Consider the following 27,140-nt stretch of genomic DNA (forward strand, 5'->3'; position numbering starts at 1 on the left):
CCTGTCGGTGATGGGACAGGCGGCCGCAACAACCGCGGCCGCTATACATATTGCAGCAGGGAGATCCCTTGCTGCCATAAGTATAGCGGCCGCGTCTAATTTAACCCGATTCTCTAAAGACGCCGGTTACAGAATCGGCGTTTAGTATAGGACGCCTTTCCCGGGCGGCCTGCCTGGGGAGCATTTTTTTAAAAAAAACGTGCATCCCGATTGGCTGATTAGACAGCTGTAGGACATCTACAGCTGCCTAAAATCGGGACGCACTTTTGGAGAATCAGGGCCTTAGCGACTCCTTTGCGAGCTGATTTCCCTCCGACCCAATTCACTAACCGCTGTCCCGGTTATCCTCCGATCCACGCATGCAAATGAAGGCGGGCATTCAAATGTAGGCAGGCAGCGATTCACTTAACAAAATGAGGGACACCGACTGGGCTGACCGATCCAAAAATAAGCGACTGCTGAGGACCAGTCGCTTAGGTCCTTTCCGACTGCCCTGTTTTCTGCCGCCTTGCTCTCTGTCCTGGTGATAGGACCAGGACGTGACATCGGGAGGGAGCCAGCGACTAGCCCGAGCAGTGGGTGGAAGATGCTGCTCATACTGGTGAACATTTCAAGAGGTTTGGGGGTGGGGAGGGGCACTGAAGTGGAGGGGAAGAGTTGGAGGGCACCCAAGCCGCAGGGAAGAGTGGGGAAAGAGTTGGAGGGGGGGAACGCATGACACAGCGATACCGGGTGCCACCATCCTGGGTGCCAACCTCCCTCGCTAAGCCACTGCAAGGGAAAATTTTAACGAGTGCCAATAAACACCAAAACTGCATATTAGCCCAATTATAGATGTTAGTTGGCGTCTTACTCAATTCATTTTTATGCGCCTCTTGGACATGCGCTCAAATTTTCTGCCCAATTCTGAGTGCCCAATTCTGGAGGTATATGTATGAAAATATGGCAAATTTAATCAATTGCTTCTATGCATTTACGGTGAGGACAAAAAATTAAATTCAAGGATGACTTATTTTGTAAAATCTTCGGGAAGTCCAACCCAGAGAAAGGGATCCACAAATACGCAAAAAGTCAATAGCACCCCAAAAGAAGTGTACGAGCCAGCCGAAGTGGGCCCAGTGTTTTGGCCTTTGGCCCGCTTCAGGGGTCTTTATGACTACCTGTCGTTCAATTTCTATTGATCGAAGATTGTCCCAATGCCAAACAGAGCCGCTCTCCGCCGTCGCCATTCATCAAACGCTTTCGTTGAATAAAGAACTTTTAGGTCCCGCTTCGGCTGGCATGTACACTTCTTTTGGGCTGCTTAAAACTTCTGGATTCACCTTGTTCTTGTCTAGGACCAGCACACGCGCAAGTACATGCAAACTAAACTAAGCTAAACCTTAAGTTTATATACCGCATCATCTCCACGGATGTGGAGCTCGGCACGGTTTACAAGAACTTAAAATATAGTAAGAGAAGGAAAAAAAAAAAAGGTTTACATGAACTTATATATCGAAGAGAAGAATTACATTTTCATGAAAAGCCAGGTTTTCAGTTGCTTGCGGAATAATTGGAGGGAGCCCAGGTTCCGCAGCGGGGTAGTAAGGTCGTTCCAAAGACCTGTGATTCTGAAGAGAAGGGATTTCCCCAGTTTGCCTGCATAGCGAATACCGTGTAGAGAGGGGAAGGATAGTTTATACCACAGGTGTCAAAGTCGGTCCTCGAGGGCCAGAATCCAGTCGGGTTTTCAGGATTTCCCCATTGAATCTGCATGAGATCTATTTGCATATTCATTGGGGAAATCCAGAAAACCCAACTGGATTCCGGCCCTCGAGGAGGGACTTTGACACCCCTGGTTTATACCTTTGGGCGGGTCTGGTAGAGTCAGGACTCGAGGAGTTATGAGATAGTGGGATTAATAATAATAATAATAATAACTTATTTCTTATATACCGCTATACCGTAAAGTTCGAAGCGGTTTACAATAAAGATACATTTGACAGTACATGGGATGCAAGTGGTTTACATTAAAGAATGTAAAAGGTGTTATCCGTGGACAGCAGGCAGATTAAGGGAGGAAGGATGCCGTGAAACAGGCACAGATAGCACTTATGCTGACGGGCTTACCAGCTCTTAGTTGGAACCGTTTCCAGTTTCAGTGACAACAGACACACAGTAGAACTAGCGACTGTGCCAACATGCTAATCACTTCAGCGCCTGCAAAACCAGCACTAAATCCTCCATGTAGCATCTGCTCATTTGTGAAAGAAACAACAAATTTTCAACTCGCTGCATATTCTCCCTGTTTTAGGTTGTCCATAGCAGGGGTCTCAAAGTCCCTCCTCGAGGGACGGAATCCAGTCGGGTTTTCAGGATCTCCCCAATGAATATGCATGAGATCTATGTGCATGCTCTGCTTTCAATGCATATTCATTGAGGAAATCCTGAAAACCCGACTGGATTGCGGCCCTCAAGGAAGGACTTTGAGATCCCTGGTCTATAGTATATGAACATTTTAAAACTGCTAACGCTTTAAGCCCGATTTTCAAATGATTTCTCCCACAGGCATAGACTGAAGGGAAAATATGGCTCGTCATCGGTGTATTTTCGTGCTCCTTCCCTAATCTAATCTAATCTAATCTAAATCTTGGGTTTATATACCGCATCATCTCCGCAGATGGAGCTCGACACGGTTTACATGGTTAGGGAAGGAACGGAACTCCAGTGGAATTATATAAGTATGTATTGCATTAACTGCCAGTCCCTTAGGGCTCCTTTTATGAAGCCGCAGTAGTGGTTTAACGCACGTAGTAGCACGCGCTAAATCGCTGGCTGCGCTAGCCGAAAAATTACCGCCTCCTCTCGAGAGACAACGGGAACTCACGGCAGTCATTTCCTATTGGCGATCTGCACGGGGCAGGAGCGTATTTTTCTCCAGGAAACCTCAGACACATGACTCCCGCCCCGTTCCACCAACAGCCCCAGCCCCGCCTAGCCCCGCTTCTAGCCCCACCCCATTTCCGTGCCCAGCCCTGTCCCCACAAAGCCTTCCCTCTTCTTCCAGACGAGCTCCAGCCACGTCTGGAGGGCCTGGAGCATGTGTGGATGTGTGTGACGTCATCCGCGCATTCTCAGAGGCCTCCCAGATGCAGCTGGAGCTCGTCGGGGGCTTTCCAAAACCCGGACAAATGCCGGATGTCTGGTAATCCTAGGTTGTTGTTGTTGTTAGAAGACATGCTGTATCTACTGAGAAAACCCTAGGTTACTCCACCTCAAACTCCGCAAATAAGACCACAAGTAACATGACATAACATAACACTTACCCCCTCTTTTACTAAGGTGCACTAACCGATTAGCGTGCACTAATCGAATTAGCGCACACTATACGCTAACACATCCATAGACCAACGTGCATGCGTTAGCGTTTAACGTGCGCTAAATCGATTAGTGCACGCTAATTCAGGATCATTGTCCAATCCCTTGTGCTAAGTATCGTCGACTATTGCAACAGCCTCTACTTACCTTGCACGACCAACACAATAAAAAAACTACAGACCATCCAGAACACAGCCCTCAGACTCATATACTCACTCAGCAAACACGACCACATTACCAATGCATACCTTGAATCCCACTGGCTACCAATAAAAGCAAGAACACAATTCAAACTCTACTGTCTCATTTTCAAAGTAACCCACGGCACGGCACCCAGTTACCTAAATAACCGTTTTCACCACTACCTCCCACCAAGAAGAAGGAGAACACAGAACCTTTTCACCTACCCTCCACTCAACGGTACTCGTCGTAAGAAACTTTACGACAACCTCCTGGGGACACAGGCAGCTAAAATAGACTCTGACATCTCAAAATTACTGACCAAAACAACAGACATAAAAGAGTTCCGCAAAGAAATAAAAACATTACTGTTCAAAAAATATCTCCCATCACTCTAACCACCACCCAATGAGCTCCCAATCAACGACTTCGGAAATACCCACCTATATTATCTTTTTATCTGCGATCTAGAATGTACTGTAATTCTGCTACACTACACCTGATTCAACCGATCGAGTTAACATGTATTACCTCTGTTAAATGCATTATCTTCCGTTATATGTACTATCTTCTGTAACAAGTATTATCCTCTGTGAAATTGTAGTTCATATCTCACTACTGTTCCTGTAACTTACTCTTATCCTGAAATGTAACTCTACTGGAATATCCCAGATATTTCTATATTGTAATCCGCCTAGAACCGCAAGGCACAGGCGGAATAGAAATCCCTAATGTAATGTAATGTAATGTAATCGGTTAGCGCACCTTAGTAAAAGAGGGCCTTAATAATTTGAGCTTTTAAATGTGGATGAAATATTTGGTTCTGGACATTGATTTGTGAGCTTTAAATTGTGAATGAGGTTGTTAGTCCTGGGCATTGTTTTTTTTAAATCTTAGGTTTTCCTTTTGTTTGAATGGCTATCAAGCTTTATGTTGAGATATATGTTGCATTGATGCTTTCTGCTTAGACTAAAAGTGGACACCGGCAATTTCTAGGTTCTTCTAGAACAGGGGTAGGGAACTTCGGTCCTCGAGAGCCATATTCCAGTCGGGTTTTCAGGATTTCCCCAATGAATATGCATGAGATCTATTTGCACGCACTGCTTTCAATGCATATTCATTGGGGGAATCCTGAAAACCCGACTGGAATACGGCTCTCGAGCACCGGAATTCCCTATCCCTGTTCTAGAAATTTTCTGTCATGCGCTCTGTTATCCTATTAGCTGACAGTTGTTTAGAGCTTTCTGTACGCTGTACTGTTTTGCCAATATTAATAATAATAATAGTTTATATACCGCAATACCGTTAAGTTCCATGCCGCAATACCGTTAAGTTCAATATTGTGCCTTTTACTAGTCAATGGTAATCAGGCATCCTGAATATTGTTTTAAGATTGGATACATTTTAATATAACTTCAAGATTTGGATGAAGAATGGGACAAAAAAAAAAAAGCATGATTCGAGGTGGATCAAGTTTCAAGTTTATTATAAATTTGATTCATCACTTTTTCAAAATTCTAAGCAATGTACAAATCAATAAAATTACAAAATTTTAGGGGGAAAAAAACCAAGCACTTAGAACTAACCTAACAAAACATATTGAAACAAAAAGGATGGGATGGGAAGATAAATACAAGTTGTTGATAGTAAGTAAGACACGTATGGGAAAAAAAAACAATAGGTAGGGAGAAAGCAATGTGCTTCAAAAAAATTATGAACTAGGATTCAATCGAGGCTCCTAGTCAGGCTTTCTTGCTATCAAATGCGTCTTTAAACAAAAAGCTTTTTAGCTTGCTCTTAAATCTGTCTAGATTACGTTCTTCCCTTAAATAAATAGAAAGGAATTCCATGTACGGGGGGGCTGTGACAGAAAAGATGAATTGCCGCCCTGTATTAATGATTTTGAGTGAGGGAACTGTTAATAGATGTTGGTCGTTTGACCTCAGTAATCTTGTTGAGGTGCAGGGAATCAATAATTTATGAATAAAGGCGGGAGTTTTGTAAAGAAGAGATTGTGAGAGCGATAAGGAATATATGTCTAGTCCAAGTGTTTTGGATAACGACAACAGCGAACAATCTGACAATCTTTTGGAACATGAGTGATTTTGATTCAAGGCCTTCATCATTACAAATGGCATGTGAGTGCGATGCAGCCAGACATCCTATGCATCTAAGTCCCTGGATGATTTCTGCAAGCTCTTGTATGGGCTGGAACCCAACTTTAATATTTAGGTTCCCCCTTCAGTCGGCAAAAAGTCAACTGGATCTGATGAAACTGTTTGGGGAGCTGTTCACTGGCCCGACAAAATGAAACTGAATAATTACATTACATTACATTAGTGACTTCTATTCCGCCTGTACCTTGCAGTTCTAAGCGGATTACAGTAGAAGACAGCTGGACATTTCCAGGAAGTTACAATTCAGGGGACGATTACATAGTAGAGGCAAAGGGAGATTCAGTTTAGGGGATTCAGATTAGGGGACATTAAATAGTAGAGGCAGAGGGAAGAGATAGAAGAAGGGAGGAGGAGGATTAATAGAAGGGAAGATGAGGTTCTGGGTAAGTTACTTGACAGGTCATTGGGGAGATATTAGTAGAGGGTAGGAGGACAACTGGAAATTTGCATGGATGGTGAAGGGTGCGAGGGAGGGGAATAAGAAGGCTGTATAGTTTTTTTGAATAGCAGAGTTTTGGTTTCTTTTCGGAATGATTTAAAGTCGGTTGTAGTTGTCAACAGGTTGGAGATGGAGGGGTCCAGCTTCGCTGCCTGCGTCGCTAGGAGGCCGTCGTACATCTTCTTCCTGGACTGACACCCTATGCCAAACATGAAATAAAAGAAGACAGTGTGAAAAGTACATGGCCGTTGCTTATCAATAGAACAAAAAAAGAGAGAAGGGGACTGGCCTTGATAATGTACAAAAACAAGAGGCAAGAGAGATGTCTAAGCCAACCTACAGTCACATTTATGTCAAAGCAGCATGAATGAATGAATGAAGAGTAAAGTCCTAGGTCTATAAAAAGACCGTTTGAGATCCCAACAAGTGGAATCCTAGGAATGTCCCATCCAGAATCCAGGTTTCGGCAAACAAATTTGCCTTCTTCAGAGGACAGCTATCTTCTACCATATAAAATGCATTCTTAAACTGAGGCAAGAAGACAGTTCCAAGACAGCAACTGGACAATTCCTTTTGAGGAATATAGGGCCAGATTCTCAATGTGGTGCTTTAAAGTTAATTGAGTTTAAGTGGTGTGACAATTGGTCACGCCATTAAAAACTAATTTTTAAAAAATGACCCCGATACGCTGCTTACTGTGACACCTACCAGAGCCTAGCGATACTGAAGGTTAGCAGTGGGCATGGTTAAGGGCAGTGCCAGCCTTCAGCATCACTAGGCAACACTGGCCGTGCTTCCCGAAGGAACCTAGGCACCATAAATGTAGGCCTGTGAAATCTTGGCCTAGGGTCCTTGCTAGGCACTGGTATGCCTGATTCTATATGAAGCACCTGTCGGTGATTGGCACACAGCGGGTGTCCGTACCAGGCACCGCATAGAGAATCAGCCCCTTAATGCCTTCATTGTGATTTCGAATGGCCGTAGTGCCTACAGCACAAATGAACTTCTGTGGAATGTTTTTGGTTCAACTGTATGGAAACCCAGAATTTTCAATAACACTTACGGGCTCCTTTTACAAAGCAGTTCTACTGATTAGCATGTGCTGATTGTGAAAAAGCCTGTGTGAATTCAATGAGCTTTATTTATTACTAGTATTTTAGCCCGTTACATTAACGGGTACTAGAATATATGTCTGTCTGTCTTCATTTCTGTCTCTCTCTTTCCCTCCTGCTGTTTTTCTTTCTGTCTGTTTCTCTCTCTGGCCCCCTTTGTCTGTCTGTCTTCTGTGTCTCTCCCTGCCCCTGTGTCTTTCTTCTTTTCTTTCTGTCTCCCTTCCTCCCGCTGTCTGTCTTTCTTTCTATCTGTCTCTGTCCCTGCCTCCTATGCAGCAGCATTTCTCTCTCCCCCACTTCCCTGTGCAGCAGCCACAGCAGCAGCATTCCCTCCCCCTCCATTTCTCTCCCCCCACACCACTTCCCTGTGCAGCAGCAGCATTTCCCCTACCTCCCCTTTCTCTTCCTGCGGTCTGGCTGGCTCCCTTACTGCCCCCCCTTCCCTTCCCGCGGTCCCGACAAACCTGCCGATTCCAGCAGTGTGTGCAGCACTCTACACACGCTGCTTCAGGACCTTCTACTGCCCTGATTTACTCTGGCACGTCCCTGATGACATCATTAGAGACGCAGCAGAGCAAATCAGGGCAGTAGAAGTCCCCGAAGCAGCGTGTGTAGAGTGCTGCACACGCTGCTGGAATAGGCAGGTTTGTAGTTGGGACCACGGGAAGGGAAGGGGGGGCAGTAAGGGAGCCTGTCAGACGTAAGCTTTAGGTTTCTTCCCCCGTTGCCGAGTCGCTGTTAATATTCAGATTCCATCTCTCTGTCTCGCAGCAGTTTTGCCGGCTCCGGCCAGACAAAGTTCATTTTTTAGTTCAAAGCTGACGCTGCGTCTCCTCTCTCGATCCCCGCCAGAGTAGGAAGTCTTCTACGACTCTGGTGAGGTTCAATAGAGGAGCCGCGGCGGGGTCTTTGAACAAAAAAATGAACTTTGTCTGTCCGGAGCTGGCAAGCCCGCTGCGAGACAGAGAGATGCGTGGTAAGCGCGCATGCGCACTCTGCCACCATGGAACTACAGATCAGGCAACACGGCGTTAAGAGTGCGCATGCGCGCTTAGCGTTTTATTATTTTTGATTTTTTTTTTTTTCATTCACCACGCTATTAATCCTTTTTAAAAGGAAATTTATGTCTCAAAATAGATTCCAGGAAATTTTGTAATATTTGCAGTTTCACAAAGTCAACAAGATCAGGTCAGACGATGGTCAGATACATTTGCATTCGTTTTGGATGTATGGAACATTTTCATTAAGAATTGTACTGCTTACTACAAGCCAGGAAAACCGTGATGATCAAGGAGCAGCTTTATCCCAGTGGAACACCTGTCAACCGAGAAGATCCTGAGGGGAACCGCAAACAATGTAAGTGCTAAATCACCATGTGCAATGGAAGCATAACAATGGAAATTTGAGGAGCCTACAGAAAGCCCATGTGTGAGAAGTGTGCCAGAAAAGTTGATAAGTGCTGTGCCTGCCTGGCATGCAGTCCAGAATAACTGATATTTGTAGAATGATTCTTGTTTTTGAAATACTTTTGAATTTTACTTCAGTTATTTGCAGGGTAATCCACATCAACCAGACACAGGAGAAACCACACACTACTCACACACCCGCCAACCAAAAATGTCAAACGAAGAAAACTGTATGACAGCCTAATGGCCACCAGAGCAACAAAACTGGACAGACAACTCACCAATCTGCTGTCATCGACCACAGACTACAAAACCTTCAAAAAAGAAACAAAAACCCTACTCTTCAAAAAATACATAAAACCTATATAACACAACCAGATTATCTCAGCAAAAAAAAAAAATGTTCAATCTACTCCTTATGTATTTCCAAATATCATGACAATTCTTATGTAATCCGCCTTATGTATTAACAATATCATGACAATGCTTATGTAATCCGCCTTGAGTCGAAGGTAATGGCGGAATAGAAATCACTAATGTAATGTAATACATTTGGGCTGCAAAAACATGAGGGAGTGATAGAGTTTAGGGAGTGAAAAACTTTTGTGTATGAAAGAGGAGTGGGGCTTGGGTACAAAAGGCAACAGCGAAAGCTAGAAGGATGTTTGGATGCATAGGGAGAGGAACGGCCAGAAAAAAAGAGGACGAAACGATACGACTATGTAAGACCTCATTTAGAATATTGTGTACAATTTTGTAGACCACACCTTCAAAAAGATTTAAATAGGATGGAGTCAGTCCGGAGGAAGACTACCAAAATGGACAGTGGTCTTCGTCATAAAGTATATAAAAACAGACATAAAGATGTCAACACGTATACTTTGGAGGAAAGGCGAGATAGGGGAGATGATAGAGATGTTGAAATACCTCTATGGCATAAATGCATATCAGGTGAATCTCTTTCAATTGAAAGGAATCTCTAGGATGAAGGTGAAAGGGGATAGACGAAGAGTACAGCATTCTCAGAAAAGGCTCTTTCATAGAAAGGGTTATGAATGCATGGAATGGCCTCCTGGTTGAGGTGGTAGAGACGAAAAATGAATCTGAGATAAATAAATCTTGGGATAAGTACATTGTATCTCTAAGGGAGAGGGAAGGATAGTGGATGGCATGGATAGGCAGATTAGATACGCCATATGGTTTTACCTGCCTTCATTTTTCTGTGCTTCTATGCTTATTTCCCAAATTTACATAATTGTTTTTAAAAATGAAATATCAGTGAGTTAAAATACCATATTTACTTATAATAACTCAATCCACCTCAACCAAACACAGGAGAACCCACACAATATTCACACACCCGCCAACCAAAAATGTCAAACGAAGGAAACTGTATGTCAACCTACTGGCCACCAGAGCAGCAAAACTGGACAGACAACTCACCAATCTGGTGGCTTCGACCACAGATTACAAAAACCTTCAAAAGAGAAACAATAACCCTACTCTTCAAAAAATACATAAAACCTATATAACACACCCAGATCCTTCCCAAGCTTCACCTACAATACTATCTACTCCATAGCAAACCTAAAATGTTCAAACTGACCTTTATGTATTTCCTAATACCACGACAATCCTAATGTAATCTGCCTATGCATTTAGTAATATTATGATAATTCTTATGTAATCCTCCTTGAACCGCAAGGTAATGGCGGAATAGAAATCACGAATGTAATGTAATGTAATAATTCTGTTCAGATTATTTTGATCGAATAATAAAGATGGCTTTTGTAGATTCAAGAGAATGACGAGTGAGGTGATTGCATTTGCAGATGACACTAACTCTTTAAAGTTGTTAAAACACATGCAGGCTGAAAAATTATAGTCAGACCTTAGGAAACTAGAAGACTGGGCATCCAAATGGCAGACGAAATTTAATGTGGATAAATGCAAAGTGATGCACATTGGGAAGGATAACCCAAATCATATTTACCAGATGGTAGGGTCCACCTTGGGGGGGGGGGGGGGGTCAGTGCCCAAGAAAAAGATTTGAGTGTCATTGTAGACAATACACTGAAACCTTCTGCCCAATGTGCGGTGGCGGCCAAAAAGCACACAATGCTAGGAATTATTAGAAAAGGGATGGTATACAAGACTAAGAATGCTCTAATGCCTCTGTATCGCTCCATGGTGCAACCTTACCTTCAGGTCACCGTATCTCACAAAAGATGATAAAGGGAATGGAACATCTATCATATAAGGAAAACTTACGAGGGGGATGCTGAAAAGTTCTCAGCCAACCATGAAGAGAATGTCATGGATAAGGTTCAATCGATGATCTGAAACAATGTCAAAACAGAGAATTTTGTTTCTGCAAATTGGCATTTAACAAAATAAAATAGTTTTTTCAGCTAAAGTGGCAAAATAACACTCAGCATTTAGGAAGTTGGTGGGCTGAGCTGAGAACTTAACCCCCTCCCCCCACACATACATGTAAAGAGGTTAAGGCTCGTCATCATGGAAAATAGATGGAATAGGAGAGATATGATTGAAGTCTACAAAGGCCTGAGTGGTATAGAATAGGTACAAATGGATCAATTTTTCACTCCATCAGAAATTACAAAGACTAGGGGTCACTCATTGAAGTCACAGGAAAATACTTTTAAAACCAATAGAAAGAAACATTTTTTTCACTCTTGGAATAGTTAAACTCTGGAACGCTTTGACAGAGGATGTGGTAAGAGTGGTTAGCATAGCTGGTTTTAAAAAAGGTTTGGACAAGTTCCTGTAGGAAAAGTCCATAGTCAGTTATAGAGATAGACATGGGAGAAGTAACTACGTGTCCTGAATCAGTAGCATGGAATGTCAATACTATTTGGGTGTTTGCCATATACTTGTGACCTGGTTGGCCACCGTGAAGATGGGGCTAGATAGAACATTGAGGCGACCCGGTAAGATTATTCTTATGTTCAGTATTCTTTATTTATGTTATTATCAGCAATTGAACAATCTATTTGCATGTAGTTTTCAGAAAAAAAGTTCAGAAAACTAGTCATTTTGATGCTAACAGTTCACTCTGTTTCTATTAGAGAAGAAGATAAGATTACATGAAAGGATTTTAATTCTGTAAAATGTCAAGTTTTAGATGTGATTCAGTTATTGAATAGCTCTTCATATTTCTTGAATTTATGTTCAACATTTTTGGGTATGAAAGAGGAGCAGTGGGCATTCCGGCAGGAGGGGTTAGTAACCCTCCTGCCAGCGAACGTCGGGGGGTGGGGGGGGTCTTTGGGCAGGAGGGGTTGGGTTCCCTCCTGCCACCGCGATCTTCGGGGGTAGGTGGCGGGGTCTTCGGGTTCCATCCTGCTGTCACGATCTTTGGGGGGGGCGGGGACTGGCAGCCACAGCCGCGGCCACTATACTTATCGCAACAGGGAGATCCCTTGCCATGATAAGTATAGCGGTCGCATCTACAGTGACCCAGTTCTGTAACCGGCGTCTATAACATGGATGTCGGTTACAGAATCGGGTTTATTTTAGGCGGGTGTAGGTTATTGCATAAAAAATGAAAAAAAAAAAACCCCCAAAAACAGGCAGACCTGTTGGTAACACAGTTACAGACAGTTCTACAGCAGTCGGGTGTTAAAACCCGATTCAAAATAGCCAAGCAAATGTTAGTAGATCAATCACTTGGCTATTTTGCATGGGGTTTTACTCATTTGCATGGGTTGGATCGGATCAGACATTGAGGAAGAACACGTGGTGGACCGTTTAGTGAATCAGGTGGGTAGCAGTGTTCGTCGCTAAACCTGTGAAAACAGGTTTAGCGATGATCGCTGACTTTAGTGAATCAGGGCCTTAGCTTGTAAGTGAAATCCAATAATTGGGACACATGGCATTGAGCGATTAAGAAGTGTTCTCTGCTCCCTTCTGCTCTCGAGTCCTATTGTTGGTCCAACCAAGCTTAGTTTCAGGGCAACAGCCATGTAAACAAAAAATAACAAAGACGCTGAGACTTCCATCACAGTCCATTGCTGGCTGAACAAATTAATCACAAATCTACCCATTGCTTTTTATGGTATTCTTTCAAATACCAATTTATCGATGTATCAAATTAGCAAATTGCTGGCCGGATTGGAAGCCAGTTTTAGATTCTATGCAGATGATCTGCAGTTTCTTCTTCAAACGCAGGACTCGTATGAAGAGACTTTTGGGTTTGTGGAGTTTTTATAAGAAAGATACATTAATGGATGATGTATCCTAAAAATTCAAATTATTTGTTTGTCCTTGGGCTCCTTTTATTAAGCTGCGCTGGCGGTTTTAGTGTGCGCTTAGCACACGCTACAATGCCGCGAGCGCTAGACGCTAACGCCTCCATTGAGCTGGCGTTAGTTTTTCCACTTAGCGCGGGGGTTAGCACGCGGTAATCTTCTGCGCGCATTAAAAGCGCTACCGCAGCTTAGTAAAAGGAGCCCCAAATCAAGGATTAAGCATTATTCCAGGTGTTTTCTGTGGTGTCAGGTCAAAAGCGCGCCGGGACAAAGGCGCGCCCAGACAATTGAGCGTAGCGCGGAGGCGCACGCCGCTCTAAATTACTGTTTTTAGGGCTCTGAGGGGGTGTGTGGGGGGGAACCCCCCCACTTTGCTTAATAGACATTGCGCCGCATTGTGGGGGCGTTGGGGGGGGTTTGGGGGGTTGTAACCCCCCACATTTTACTGAAAACTTCACTTTTTCCCTGTTTTTAGGGAAAAAGTTAAATTTACAGTAAAATGTGGAGGGTTACAACCCCCCAAGCCCCCCATAACACCGGCGCGCCCTAAAAACAGTAATTTAGAGCGGTGCGTGCCTCCGCACTGCACTCAATTGTCCGGGCGCGCCTTTGTCTTTCGCGCCGTTGTCTATGAACCGTTTTCTGTTTGAGAACTCTGTGATCCCAAATATACTGGGTCTTTTACTATGGCGCACGAGCCGATTATATTCTATGGACCCCAAAGTTCTAGATTCATCCTTGTTCTTTACAGTTCAGTTACAAAAGGTTTTAAGAACAAATGCCTTTAAAATTAAGATGTGGCTAGGTTGTAAGATGTGTTAAATTCCAACAATTCTCATACCATAATGCAGGTATTAGTTATGCACATCTAAATTATTATAATACATTATTGTCCTAATTCAATATATGGCACTCTTAATTACATGTGCAATTTTGAGTACATGCCTAATTTGTGCATATAATTTAATTGCATAATGAGTCAATTAGCATCAATAAGTGTATTAACAATTATTAATGCTAATTGCCAATCATTAAAATTGTTAATAGTTTCCACACAAATAGAAGCCTTGTTAACTAAACTATAGGCTTCAATGGAACCCAATTAGTTTGGTGAATATGTTAATCGTAGTCAATAGATTTTGAAGCATTTAGAAAACTTTTAAGAATAGATAAAATCAAAACATTTAATAGAGGCAAGGAAGATTATGCCACAGGTAACGTCTACCTTTGGATGACCAAAGCAATAATGGATCCTCCGCAGAGAGAAATATAGGGCGACATCTAATTTGACCCAGGAATAACATGAATCATGACAACATCTAAGTTGACAGAAGTTATAATTCACCCTGCTGATAAGGGCAGTGCCATAGTAATTTGGGATACGCATCAATACACTGAGGAAGCTAACGAGCAATGGATTCAAGCTTGTGAAATCTAGGGACTCCAAGATGGGCATATTACGAAAACAGAAAGTCGATGTCTTATTTTAGAATATCCTAAGATTCGGATATTTTACGTAATTACTAAAATTCATAATACTGAGCAACAACCTACAGGTAGACCTATTGTCTCGTTGAGAGGGACTATATTGGAAACTTTGACCCTCTTTTACAAAGGTGCGCTAAATCAACGCATGCACTAAGAACATAAGAATTACCGCTGCTGGGTCAGACCCAGCAGTCCGCTCCCGCGGCGGCCCTCTGGTCAAAGACCAGAGCCCTAACTGAGACTAGCCCTACCTGCGTACGTTCCGGTTCAGCAGGAACTTGTCTAACTATGTCTTGAATCCCTTGAGGGTGTTTTCCCCTATGATAGACTCCGGAAGAGCGTTCCAGTTTTCTACCACTCTCTGGGTGAAGAGCTTCTTTACATTCATACGGAATCTATCCCCTTTCAACTTTAGAGAATGCCCTCTCGTTCTCCTTACTTTGGAGAGGGTGAACAACCTGTCCTTATCTACTAAGTCTGTTCCCTTCAGTACCTTGAATGCTTCAATTATGTCCCCTCTCAAACTCCTCTGCTAATGCGTCCATAGGATAACATGCACACATTAGCGTTTAGCGCACCTTAGTAAGAGAGGGGGATTGTATAAATTTGTTTACAATTTTTTACACTTCGTATGTCAAGTTAAATCTTGCAGAAATAACACGACACATTTTTTTTTTGCTCAACTTCAAACTTTTCAACAAGTATCTCAATTGAATTGGCTAGTTCTCTGGACCTGAAAGCGTTATACACCAACATACCTCATCACGCCACTCTACAGACCATTGGTCATTTTTTTTAGATCACAGAGAGGAACCTCAACAAATTCCTAGAGAATTCTTGATGCTTTTCACCCATTAACATTACCATAAGAACATAAGAAGTACCATCTCCGGAACAGACCCTAAGTCCATCAAGTCCCGCGATCCGCACATGTGGAGGCCCTGCTAGGTGTACCCTGGCATAGTTTTAGTCCCCATATCACTCTAAGCTTCTCATAAGGAGATGTGCATCTAACTTACCCTTAAATCCTAGAATGGTGGATTCCGCAATTACCTCCTCTGGGAGAGCATTCCAGGTGTCCACCACTCGTTGCGTGAAGCAGAACTTCCTGATATTTGTCCTGGACTTGTCCCCCCCTTAGCTTCAGTCCATGTCCTCTTGTCCGTGTCACATTGGACATTGTAAATAATTTTTTTTCCTGCTCTATTTTGTTGATTCCTTTCAGTATTTTGAAAGTCTCGATCATATCCCCTCGCAGTCTCCTTTTCTCAAGGGAGAACAATCCCAGTCTCTTAAGTCGTTCCTCATATTCCAAGTTCTCCATACCTTTTATTAGCTTCGTTGCTCTGCACCCTCTCCAGCAGATTTATATCCTTCTTTAGGTTGGGAGACCAATGTTGGACGCAGTATTCCAAGTGTGGTCTGACCATCGCTCTATAAAGCTATATAACCAAACTTCAATCCTGGGCTCACACTGTACAAATGAAATTGAACGAGTCCAAAACTAAACTACTTTGGCTCGGCCCTAAACTTGATCAATTACCCACTTCCATCCCACTGCCCACAGGCTCCTCTCTACAGCTGGAATTCTCTAGCAAAGTTCTGGGCATCACCATAGATTCATCATTATCCTTCAATGACCACCTCAACTCCCTGATAAAAAAATGCTTTTGCAGCCTTCACATGCTGAGGAAAGTGAGATCTTGCTTCCACCAAAAACACTTTGCCGTCCTCGTACAATCCATTATCCTCTCCAGATTGGATTATTGCAATTCCATTTACCTAAGCTTAACAAAGAAAAGCCTCCACAGACTCCAACTAATCCAGAACACCGCGGCCAAACTTATCTTCTCAAAAAGTAAATTTGACCATGTCACACCGCTCCTATCCAAACTCCACTGGCTTCCCGTTATTTCCAGGGTCTACTTTAAATGTGCCTGCCTAACCTTCAAGATCCTCCACGGTATCCTTCCTCCTTTTATCCCTCTATCCTGGAATTCCTCAAATCCAACCTCCACTAGATCCACTCAAAAATTAAAACTATCCTACCCCTCCTTAAAAGGCATCTCCCTTGTTGGTAAACTTGGCTCTTCCCTCCCTTTCAGAATCACTCAGCTCTGGAACAGTCTCCCTTCCCCTCTCCGCAATTTGAGCCCCCTTCTACCATTCCGTAAGCATCTGAAGACCTGGCTCTTCTCCAGAACGTAACCCCGTCCCGCTCCTGGCACTCTCACACCAACCTCTCTTCTCTCATACTTATATAATTCCACTGGAGTTCCGTTCCTTCCCTAACCATGTAAACCGTGTCGAGCTCCATCTGCGGAGATGATGCGGTATATAAACCCAAGATTTAGATTAGATTAGATTAGATAAAGCGGCATTATGACTTTCTCCGATCTACTCATAATTCCTTTCTTTATCATGCCTAGCATTCTATGTTTTTTTGTTTCAGAACAAATTTTATGTACAGATACATGAGGTAGCCATAGGCTCTGCCATGGCTCCAAGTGTAGCTAATTTATTTGTTTCTGAAATTGGAAAAAACTTTCTTTAATTCTTCCCAATAGATGCAGAACGTGAAAGCATATTACAGATTTATTGATCAATTATAAATGATTTTCTTTATACAATTCTCTATACTTGGGGATGGTCACAATAATATCATGCATTTGTATCTCCAAGTGATCAAGACCCTAATGCTTCCTGGGCCGAGCCAATGAGCGAGAAACAAATAAGATGTGACTTATTTAAAGTTTGTAAGATTTAAAATATAGTTAGCTTTATAGTAAACTGAGGATTACTGAATATAAATGGTTTGCTTGAGCTCCTAATTCAGGCAGATATCAATATGAAGCTCTCGTCGGATGGGCTTATTGGAAGCCAGATAAATTGGAAGCCAGATAAATATAAAGAATATGCAGTTTTAAATTATATTTAGAATTTTAATTGACTGCATTCTAAGTGGGCACTATATAAATTTGACAAGGTATGGCTGGACACTGAGATAGTGGGTGTACTGGGACATTTTTACATTAGCATATCTTGATGTTATTTAAATAAGAGAACAGCATATTTTGACGTCTTTCAAATAAGAGAAAATTAGTAATGTAACCAGAGCATTAGCGATTCAGGGAGTTTTCTCACATGCAACTATTTGAGCAGTATACAGTCAAACCTCAGTTTGCGAGTAACGCGGTTTGCAAGTGTTTTGCAAGATGAGCAAAACATTCTCGCAAATCTTGTCTCACAAACCAAGCGTTGACTCGATTTGTGAGCTCCCCCCCCCGAGAACCAGCATCGCTCACCCCCGCATGAACCGGCACCCCTCACTTGAACAGCATTCACCCTTACCCCCTCTGGCACCGCAAGCAGCCCAAAGGACGTGCCGGTGCCGGTGAAAGAAGTTCCTGCCTCTTGCCTGGGCCTTGAGCATCTGCGCATGCTCAAGGCCTTCTGGTTCTCGCTCTCTTCGAGATTCTCAAGGCCCAGGCAAGAGGCAAGAGGCAGGAACTTCTTTCACCGGCACCAGTACATCCTGTGGGCTGTGTGCCGGTGCCAGATGGGGTAAGACTAAATGCAGTTCGGGCAGGCGGTGCCGGTTTGAGCGGGGGGAGGGGGTCACGAGCGGGGGAGGGAGCGATGCTGGTTCTCGGGCAGGGGGGTGGAGCAGCGCCGCTGGCCTTGGGGAGTGGGGGTGGTGGGAACGTAGCAAGCTTCCTATGGGGAAACTCGCTTTGATATACAAGTAATTTGGTTTACGAGCATGCTTCTGGAACGAATTATGCTCGTAAACCAAGGTTCCCCTGTACTGTAAACCGCCAAAGTTACTAACATTTTCTCTACTACAAAAATTTTCATCTCTCCCCTTTTTATACAATGCTCATTCGTTCATTTTTTTTGAGAAAGATAGAAGTTCGGAATTTGATTTACCCTTCCCCTCCCCCCCCCGTTCTTTTATGAAGCCATGTTAGTGGGTTTTTTATCGCCTGCCATAATGGTAAAATCTCCGACGCTCATAGAATTCCTATGAGTATTGGAACTTTTACTGCCATGGCTAGCGATAAAAAATGCTAATGCAGCTTCATAAAAGAGAGGGGGTAGTTGTTTTTTTTTTTTTTTACTGTTATAGGAAATTTTTTGCGATTGCAATAATTAAAATGCACACATCTTTAAGCTCTAGGATGTATGCATCAGTATTCCATGTGAACCTGAAAAGAGGGTATGAACATGGGAGAGGCATAGGCAGGTCTGGGGCATTTCTGGAATTTGCATAAATTTATTTACTTCTAAATTTTTTAGACCGCCTGTCCTTAAGCGGTTAACAGTAAAAACATTCACAATAGTGAATAATAGTGATCTGCACTTAATTTAGGTGCACAAATATACACCAGGTTTCAGCTGGTGTAAATCCTTGCATCCAAAATTGGGTGCAGATCCTGCTGCCAAATTTTATTCTATAAATAGTGCCCAATTCTGAGCACCAGTTAGAGAATGACAGCTCAGATGATCAGGGAGAAAATTCCCCCCTGCCACGATCAGTTGAGTCGGCTGCAGCACAAGACCTCCCACACCCGCCCTCAAAATTGGCAGCAGGGATTCCCACTCCCTCCTGCCGCTGGCTTCCCTGAACTCCCAATACTCCCCCATCATCAATTGGCAGGAGGGATGCCTACTACCTCCTACCACTGGCTTCCTGAATCCATGACACCCTCCAACTGCTGGTACTCCCAAACCCCTCACCCTTACACCACCAAACCCCAAACCTCTATCCAGATATCCCCCAAACCCCCAAATCCTATCCCGGCACCCCTAAGCCCACCCTGACACCCCCACTCTCCATAACTTCCAAAGAAAGGCCAGATGGATGGATGCCTATTTCTTCCAGCTGGCAGGCCTACCACTTCAAAATAGTGGGCCTTTCGCCTTCCTGGTGTATTCTGGGATGCACCAGGGAGGGGCCTAAGGCCTGATTGGCCCAGGTGTCTAAGGCTCCTCCCATGCACTGGAAAGAAGAAGGCCTGCCATTTTAAAGAGACAGGCCTGCCAGCCAGAGGGACTATGTATCTCTTCAACCAGAATTTCTTTGAAAGGTATGGGGTGGGGGTGGGGGTGTCAGGGTGGGCTTAGGGGTACCAGGTAGGATGTTGGGGTTTGGGGGGTATTGGGATGGGATATTTGGGGGTTCAGTGTTGTCATCATTTGGGGTGTCGGGGGTTCAGGGTGGCCGGCAGCAGGAGGGAGTAGGCATCCCTCCTGCAAATCAACCATTGGGTGGGCATTGGGGGATCAAGGGGGCCGAGTGGGCATCCCTCCTGCCAATTTAGGGTGGGTATGGGGGGTTCTCTGCTGCAGCCAGCTCAGCTGAACTTGGAAGCCACAGCTTCGTGGAGTCCTGCTGGCTCAGCTGATCAGGGATTCCCTTGCCACGATCAACTGATGGCAAGGGATTCCTCAGCATAGATAGGCGGCTAAGCTGCGATTCTCCAATCGGCTTCAGCGGCATGGGTGCCGGTTAGAGAACTAGGGGGGGGTTAGGCATCTGTTCGTTAGGGCAGACGCCATTCTGCGTAAGACACAGGAAAACGATTCTCAGCCATTTCTTAGGCGGCTGGTGTGACCAGCATCCTATACAAAATCAAGCCCAAAATGTTTAGGCCTTAGGCCCATAAAATTGAATACATCATCTTTCTGCTTTGAGCAGGGAGATGCGGGGAAGAAAATTAAGACTGCAGGGTTGGTGAGGGGTCAGGGATGAAAAATGCAGGGATAGTGAGGGGACGTGAATGAAAACTACACTTCACTGTGGGGATGGTGAGGGGATGCAGATGAAAATGCGGGGATGATGAGGGGTCAGGAGTGAATCTTTGGCCTCATGTCACTCTCTAGTGGAAACTGCAGACGGTAGCCCCCTACCCCAAAGCACACACACAGAGTTACCACACCGTATTTGCAACTACTATGCATTAATTATCACAACTAATGCTCAATAAGTTTTATTTCAAAGTTTAGATTTATTTATTCATTTTAAAAATTTATACATCTTTTAAACTTAAATGGTTTACATACCGTTACATGCATAATTCAATAAAACAAATAAAATCAAACATTAACATATAATCATCAGAAAATCATGTGAAGTGCCCATCAAAAGAACAACCGCAAAGGTCAGTTCCTAGAAAAATGTATTAACAAATAACTGCGTTTTAATAGTTTTCTGAAATTACCGTATTTTCACGCATATAACGCGCGTGTTATACACGATTTTACAAACCGTGCATAACCATGTGCGTTATACGTGTGAGCGCGTTGTACAAATTTTTTTTTTCATTCTGATCCGGCATTCCCCCTGCGAACCGGCATCCTCCCCCCCCCGCTCGCGTCACCCCCCCTCCCCCGCGATCCTACATCCCCCCCAGCACCGCAAAGACAACTCTTACCCGATTGGGCACCGGCACCGGCACCAGCACCAATGCACAGGATGTGCCAGTGCCAGTGCCCGAAGATCCTCCCTCGTTGGGTTGGGCTGGGCTGGGCTGGGCGGTGCGAGAGAGATCCTCCTTTTTCCTGTGCCGGGCTGGACTAGGCTTTGAGCATTTATAGAAACATAGAAAGTTGACGGCAGAAAAGGGCTATAGCCCATCAAGTCTGCCCACACTACTGACCCCCCCATTAGGTCTGGGTGCTAATGTCCTAGTTCCTTATCTCGAACCTCGGCACAGGAAGAAGGAGGATCTCTCTCGCACCGCCCAGCCCAGCCCAGCCCAGCCCAACCCAATGAGGGAGGATCTTCGGGCACTGGCACTGGCACATGCTGTGCATTGGTGCTGGTGCCGGTGCCCAATCGGGTAAGAGTTGTCTTTGCAGTGCTGGGGGGGATGTAGGATCGCGGGGGAGGGGGGGGGGTGACGTGAGCGGGGGAGGGAGGATGCCGGTTTGCAGGGGGAATGCCGGATCAGGTTATCTCGGATCAGAGGGGGAGGGGGGGTGACGCAAGCGGGGGGGAGGATGCCGGTTCGGAGTAGGCGGGAGGAGGTTTTAGCATGTGCGTGCTATATTAAAATTTTATTACATAAATTTCTGTTCCCCGCGCGCAATACCCGTGTGCGCGTTTTACACGGGTGCGTGGTATATGAGTGAAAATACTGTACTCTTGTCAAGACGTTTTTGTAATTGACCGACAAATGAATTCCACAATTTGACCCCCGCACAGCAAAAGGCCATGTGATTGTTTCAGTCAAATCAAAGCCTTCATCAGGGGTGTACGCCTTTAAGTACAAACACAAAATCAAGGATACAACATTTGTACAAGAAAATAGAGAATATACAGTATATGCATTATATAAATACATTTCATTACATAAATATTACATGACATATTTCAATATGAGAAATGCATATTACAAATTGCTATCAACACTTTTCCCTCATAGTTCACCTAATAAAACACACTTATAAATACTTATTTTACTAATTTATATTCCGCATATCCTACAATTCTCTATGGATTACAAATTATTCAGGTACTCAAGCATTATTCCCTAACTGTCCTGTGGGCTCCCACTCTAGGGCAATGGGGATTAAGTGATTTATAACTCGGAAAACAGGATGAAGAGATCTAACTATAGTTCATCTATATAATAAAACCGTAGGCGGCGCATGCGCAGTCTTATCAGCATGCTTCCATGATCCGTATGTCCGTGGCCGCCAAGACTGCAGCATGCCCCGCGCTTACTACGGCCCCACGCGCAGCTCAGTTTGGCACGGCGGTTTCCCCAGATAGGGGAAGCCGAAAAACTCAATCCCGCCTCATGGTCCTGCCGCCGCTCACGAATTCCCCCTCCCCAATCCTCCTGCAACAGCCGCTACCGCTCCTGTTCAAAGCGGCCTGCTGAGGTTCGCGGCCGCTGTAACGAACCTCGCAGGCCGCTCTCCACATGGTAGCACGTTCCCTCTGACGCAATCGCGTCAGAGGGAACATGCTACCGAGTTGGAGAGCGGCCAGCGAGGTTCGTTACAGCGGCCGCGAACCTCAGCAGGCCGCTTTGAACAGGAGCGGTTGCGGGAGGGGGGGGAGTTTTAACAGGAGGAGTCGCCGAAAAAAACCTTCAGCCGCAGCAGGCCAGCACACGGGAAGGGAAGGGGGAGGGGCCGAACGGAGCAGGGCAGCTCAAGGTAAGAAGGGAATGGGGGGTGGGGGAAAATGTTTCTACTACTCAGCAGGGACCTGGAGGGGAAGGGAAAACCGCTGCTGCTTCTGCAAAGGAAAGGGAGGGGGGGGGGGGGAGACACAGAAAGAAATACAGACAGACAAAGGAGGCTAGGGAGAGAGACAGACAGAAATAAAGACAGACAGGGGACCAGAGAGACACAGAAATAAAGACAGACAGGCAAAGGGTGCCAGGGAGAGAGAGAAAAAAATTGCAGGAGGGAGAAAGACAGAAAGAAACAGGAGCAGGGAGAGAGACATAAAGAAAGAAAGACAGACAGCCATATATTCTAGCACCCGTTAATGTAACGGGCTTAAACACTAGTACCATATATAATTCTATGATCTCACAGATCTTACGTCTAGAGAGGGTGCACGCCAGCATCTCTGTGAGTTAATTTCCACAATGTCCCCCCCCCCCCCCCCCCACTGAATAAATTTGGCCCTTGTAAGGTGAAACAGGTCCTGTTAGGGATTAAGTGAACTTTCATTTGGTTCACCAAGCTGTGAGAACTGGCTGCACAATACTCCTAAGTTAAGTTAATTTGAATTTGCTGCTCATATTGTGAGTTTTCGTTGCGATCATAGCTGGTTGATAAATTTCAGTAATTTGTAAAACATTTGATAAAGTTAAAAAATATTTTAAAAATATCTAAAACTTAGCTTTGTATACCGGGTCTTCAGCCAGAAAGGAGCTCGACTCGGTTAATAGGGTGTCAGGTCAAAACCGCGGAAGACAAAGGCGCGCGCCGACAACTGAGCGCAGCGCGGAGGCGCGCGCCGAAGAAAATAACCGTTTTTAGGGGCTCCGACGGGGGTGTGTGGGTGGGGAACCCCCACTTTACTTTATACAGATCGCGCCGCGTTGTGGGGGGTTTAGGGGGTTGTAACCCCCCACATTTTACTGAAAACTTCACTTTTTCCCTAAACACAGAGAAAAAGTTAAGTTTACAGTATTATGAGGGGGGTTACAACCCCCCAAACCACCCACAACGCCGCCGCGATCTGTATTAAGTAAAGTGGGGGGGCTCCCCAACAAAACCCCCCCCGTCGGAGCCCCTAAAAACTGTCATTTTCTTCAGTGCGCGCCTTCGTCTTGCGCTCAGTTGTTGGCGCGCGCCTTTGTCTTCCGCGGTTTTGTCTATGAACCGGTTACTAGTAACTAAAAAAATACAGTGGTACCTTGGTTTACGAGCATAATTCGTTCCAGAAGCTTGCTCGTAATCCAAAGTACTCGGATATCAAAGCACATGTCCCCATAGGCCACAATGTAAACTGAAACAATTCATTCCACAACCAAGGTTTACTATGGTGGCCCAGGGGTGGGTACCTGCCTGTTGGAGTGGCGCCGGCTTGACGAAGGAGTTCAGAGGTCCTGTGCATGCGTCTGGAGGATGGCCGGCTTGAATCGGAAGCTGGGAGGCATCGGCCAAAGAGGGAGGAGAGCCGCACGGAGACCCCGAGGAAAGGAAGCCACCACGCTGCTAGGGCTGCAGCACCCACAGGCAGGTACCCACCCCTGGGCCACCATAGTGAGAGCTCGCGTAGCGAGTGAACACTCGTCTTGCGAGACAAAAGCTTGCTGTTTTGCTCGTCTTGCAAAACACTCGCAAACCGAGTTTCCACTGTACTTTAAAAAGTAACAATCAGAAAATATTAATATGGCTAGTTTCCAAAGTGTTTGGCAAATAAAATAGTTTTTAAAGATTTATGAAAAAGTTGAAAATAATAATAATAATAATTTTTTTATTCTTATATACCGCCAAAGCCGTGGCAGTTCGAGGCGGTTTACAACAAAGAAGAGCTGGACAAACAGCGAATACAGGTACAATGTAAGATCATCAAAATACAGGAGAGCGTGATACAGAGGTGAGGCATAAGAGATTTTGGCAACAGTTCGGTTAGGGTTGGAGAGGACTAGGACCCCTTAAAATAAGAGGAAATTCGTTCCATAGTTGAGAAAATTTGAAAACCAAGGATTGACTGAAATTCTTGACTCCTTTGATTCCTTTCACTGAAGGAAGGGAGAGTTTGGATTGTTGAGTGCCTCTTGCATAGGAGAATCTGTAAGTATTCCATAATAAAGGGACAAGAATTAAAGAAAAAATAATTAAAAGTAATCATAAAAATTGGAAAGTGAAAGATGATGAATCCGTAAAAGACACCGGAACCCAGTTACACAGACATGTTTATCCATAATGGAGTGTCTGTAGGATTGCTGAGGCTCATCCCTATCTGGTACATCGATGCTTTTGGATTGTTTATATGAGATAATATCATTATATATGTGATAGATTAAGGGCTCCTTTTTCGAAGGTGCGCTAGCATTTTTAGCGCACGCACAAGATTAGCGCGCTAGCCGAAAATTACCGCCTGCTTAAAAGGAAGCGGGAGCGGCTAGCGCACATGGCATTATAGCGCACGCTAAGTGCGCGCTAAAACCGCTGGCGCACCTTTGTAAAAGGAGCCCTAAGTGACTTACCCAGGGTCACAAGGAGCAGAGCATGATTTGAACCCACAACCTTAGGGTGCCGAGGCCGTAGCTCTAACCATGGCACCACGCACTCCCACAAATAGCGGTAAATAAAAACAGAAGACATTAACCCCCTCTCCCTTTTACAAAACCGTAGCGCGGTTTTTAGCGCCGGCCACGGTGGTAACAGCTCTGTCTCTCATAGGAATTCTATGAGCCTTTGGAGTTATTACCACTGCGTCCAGCGCTAAAAAATGCACTACGGTTTTGTAAAAGGGTAAAATAGATGTTATGTAACGCAATCTCAAATAAGGTTAATATGAAAGAGGACTAGAAAAGATTATTATATGAAAAATAATGAAGAATATCAGCATAAACCTGATATACCTAAAACGATGCTATCTTGCTCCATAAAGGATTTTAACAGAAGACAGTGCGGCTCATCTGTAAATCACCTTCATAAAGCCTAAATCAATATGGAAGGGGATTAAAACTTAATAAACAATGTGCCAAAAATGAATAAAAAGATTAAGTTCAAAATAATAGTGGTTTTTTAATTTTTTTTTTTTATACCTAATCCCACTGAAAAGCTGTCAGCATTGAAAATAGGGATTTAATGGTGTCCAACTGTACAAAAACTCAATAAAACATTACTTTGCTATTACTGAACTTCTTGACTGACAATGGGGACAAACTAAAAATAAGAAAGAAAGAAAGAAAGAAAAAAAAAAAAAGCCCTTTGCGTAGTCTAAAAGTGAATGCCTGACAAAAGCTTAATGCCCGACAGTATGACGCAGGACCTACTCCTGCTGGAGCATTGGTCAAAGACTTGGCAACTAAGTTTCAATGCCAAAAAATGCAAGGTCATGCACCTTGGCGGCAAAAATCCATGCAGAACTTACACCCTAAATGGTGAGACCCTAGCAAGGACTGTAGCAGAACAAGACTTGGGGGTGATCATTAGTGAAGACATGACGACTGCCAATCAAGTAGAGAAAGCTTCATCCAAGGCTAGACAAATCATAGGTTGTATTCGTAGAAGTTTCGTCAGCCGTAAGCCCGAGGTCATAATGCCGTTGTACAGATCCACGGTGAGACCCCATCTGGAATACTGTGTACAATTCTGGAGGCCACATTACCACAAAGACGTGCTGAGAGTTGAGTCGGTTCAGCGAATGGCCACCCGGATGGTCTCAGGACTCAAGGATCTCCCGTATGAGGAATGGCTGGATAAATTGCAGCTATATTCACTCGAGGAACGCAGAGAGAGGGGAGACATGATCGAGACGTTCAAATATGTCACGGGCCGTATCGAGGTGGAAGAAGATATCTTTTTTCTTAAAGGTCCCACGGCAACAAGAGAGCATCCGTTGAAGCTCAGGGGTGGGAAATTTCATGGTGACACCAGAAAATATTTCTTCACCGAAAGGGTGGTTGATTGCTGGAATAGTCTTCCACTACAGGTAATTGAGGCCAGCAGAGTGCCAGATTTTATGAAAAAATGGGATTGGCACATGGGATCTCTTCACGGAGGAATTTAGGGGGGGTTACTCTAACTCCCTGATATAGGAATTAAGCATAGCCTTGAGAGAGGTCATCTAGGGCAGTGTTTTTCAACCTTTTTACATCTATGGACCGGCAGAAATAAAATAATTATTCTGTGCATCGGTCCGTGGACCGGCGATTGAAGAACACTGGGCTAAGTCGTGGGCCAGACCCCGCCCATCTCTACCCAATCTCCACCCCAGACCCCGCCCCCATAATAGTACTAATTGCATCTTGCATGTCCCGTGCCTCATCTGGAAGCCTTCCCTCTGGCGTTGCGACGTCAGAGAGAAGGCTTCCGGTTCAGGCGCAGGATGCCCCTAGGAGCCACTGCCCGTGGCTTTGTGCACCGAATCAGTTAGGAAGAGGGAGCTGGCTCGAAGATAACGCCGCATCGATTGCACCGTGGACCGGCGGTTGAAGAACACTGTTTTGGGCCTGATGCACGTGCTGGCCCTGTGGACCGGCGGGAAATTTCTGTGGACC

This window comes from Geotrypetes seraphini, chromosome 1 (genome assembly GCF_902459505.1).
Source record: "Geotrypetes seraphini chromosome 1, aGeoSer1.1, whole genome shotgun sequence".
Lineage (NCBI taxonomy): Eukaryota > Metazoa > Chordata > Amphibia > Gymnophiona > Dermophiidae > Geotrypetes > Geotrypetes seraphini.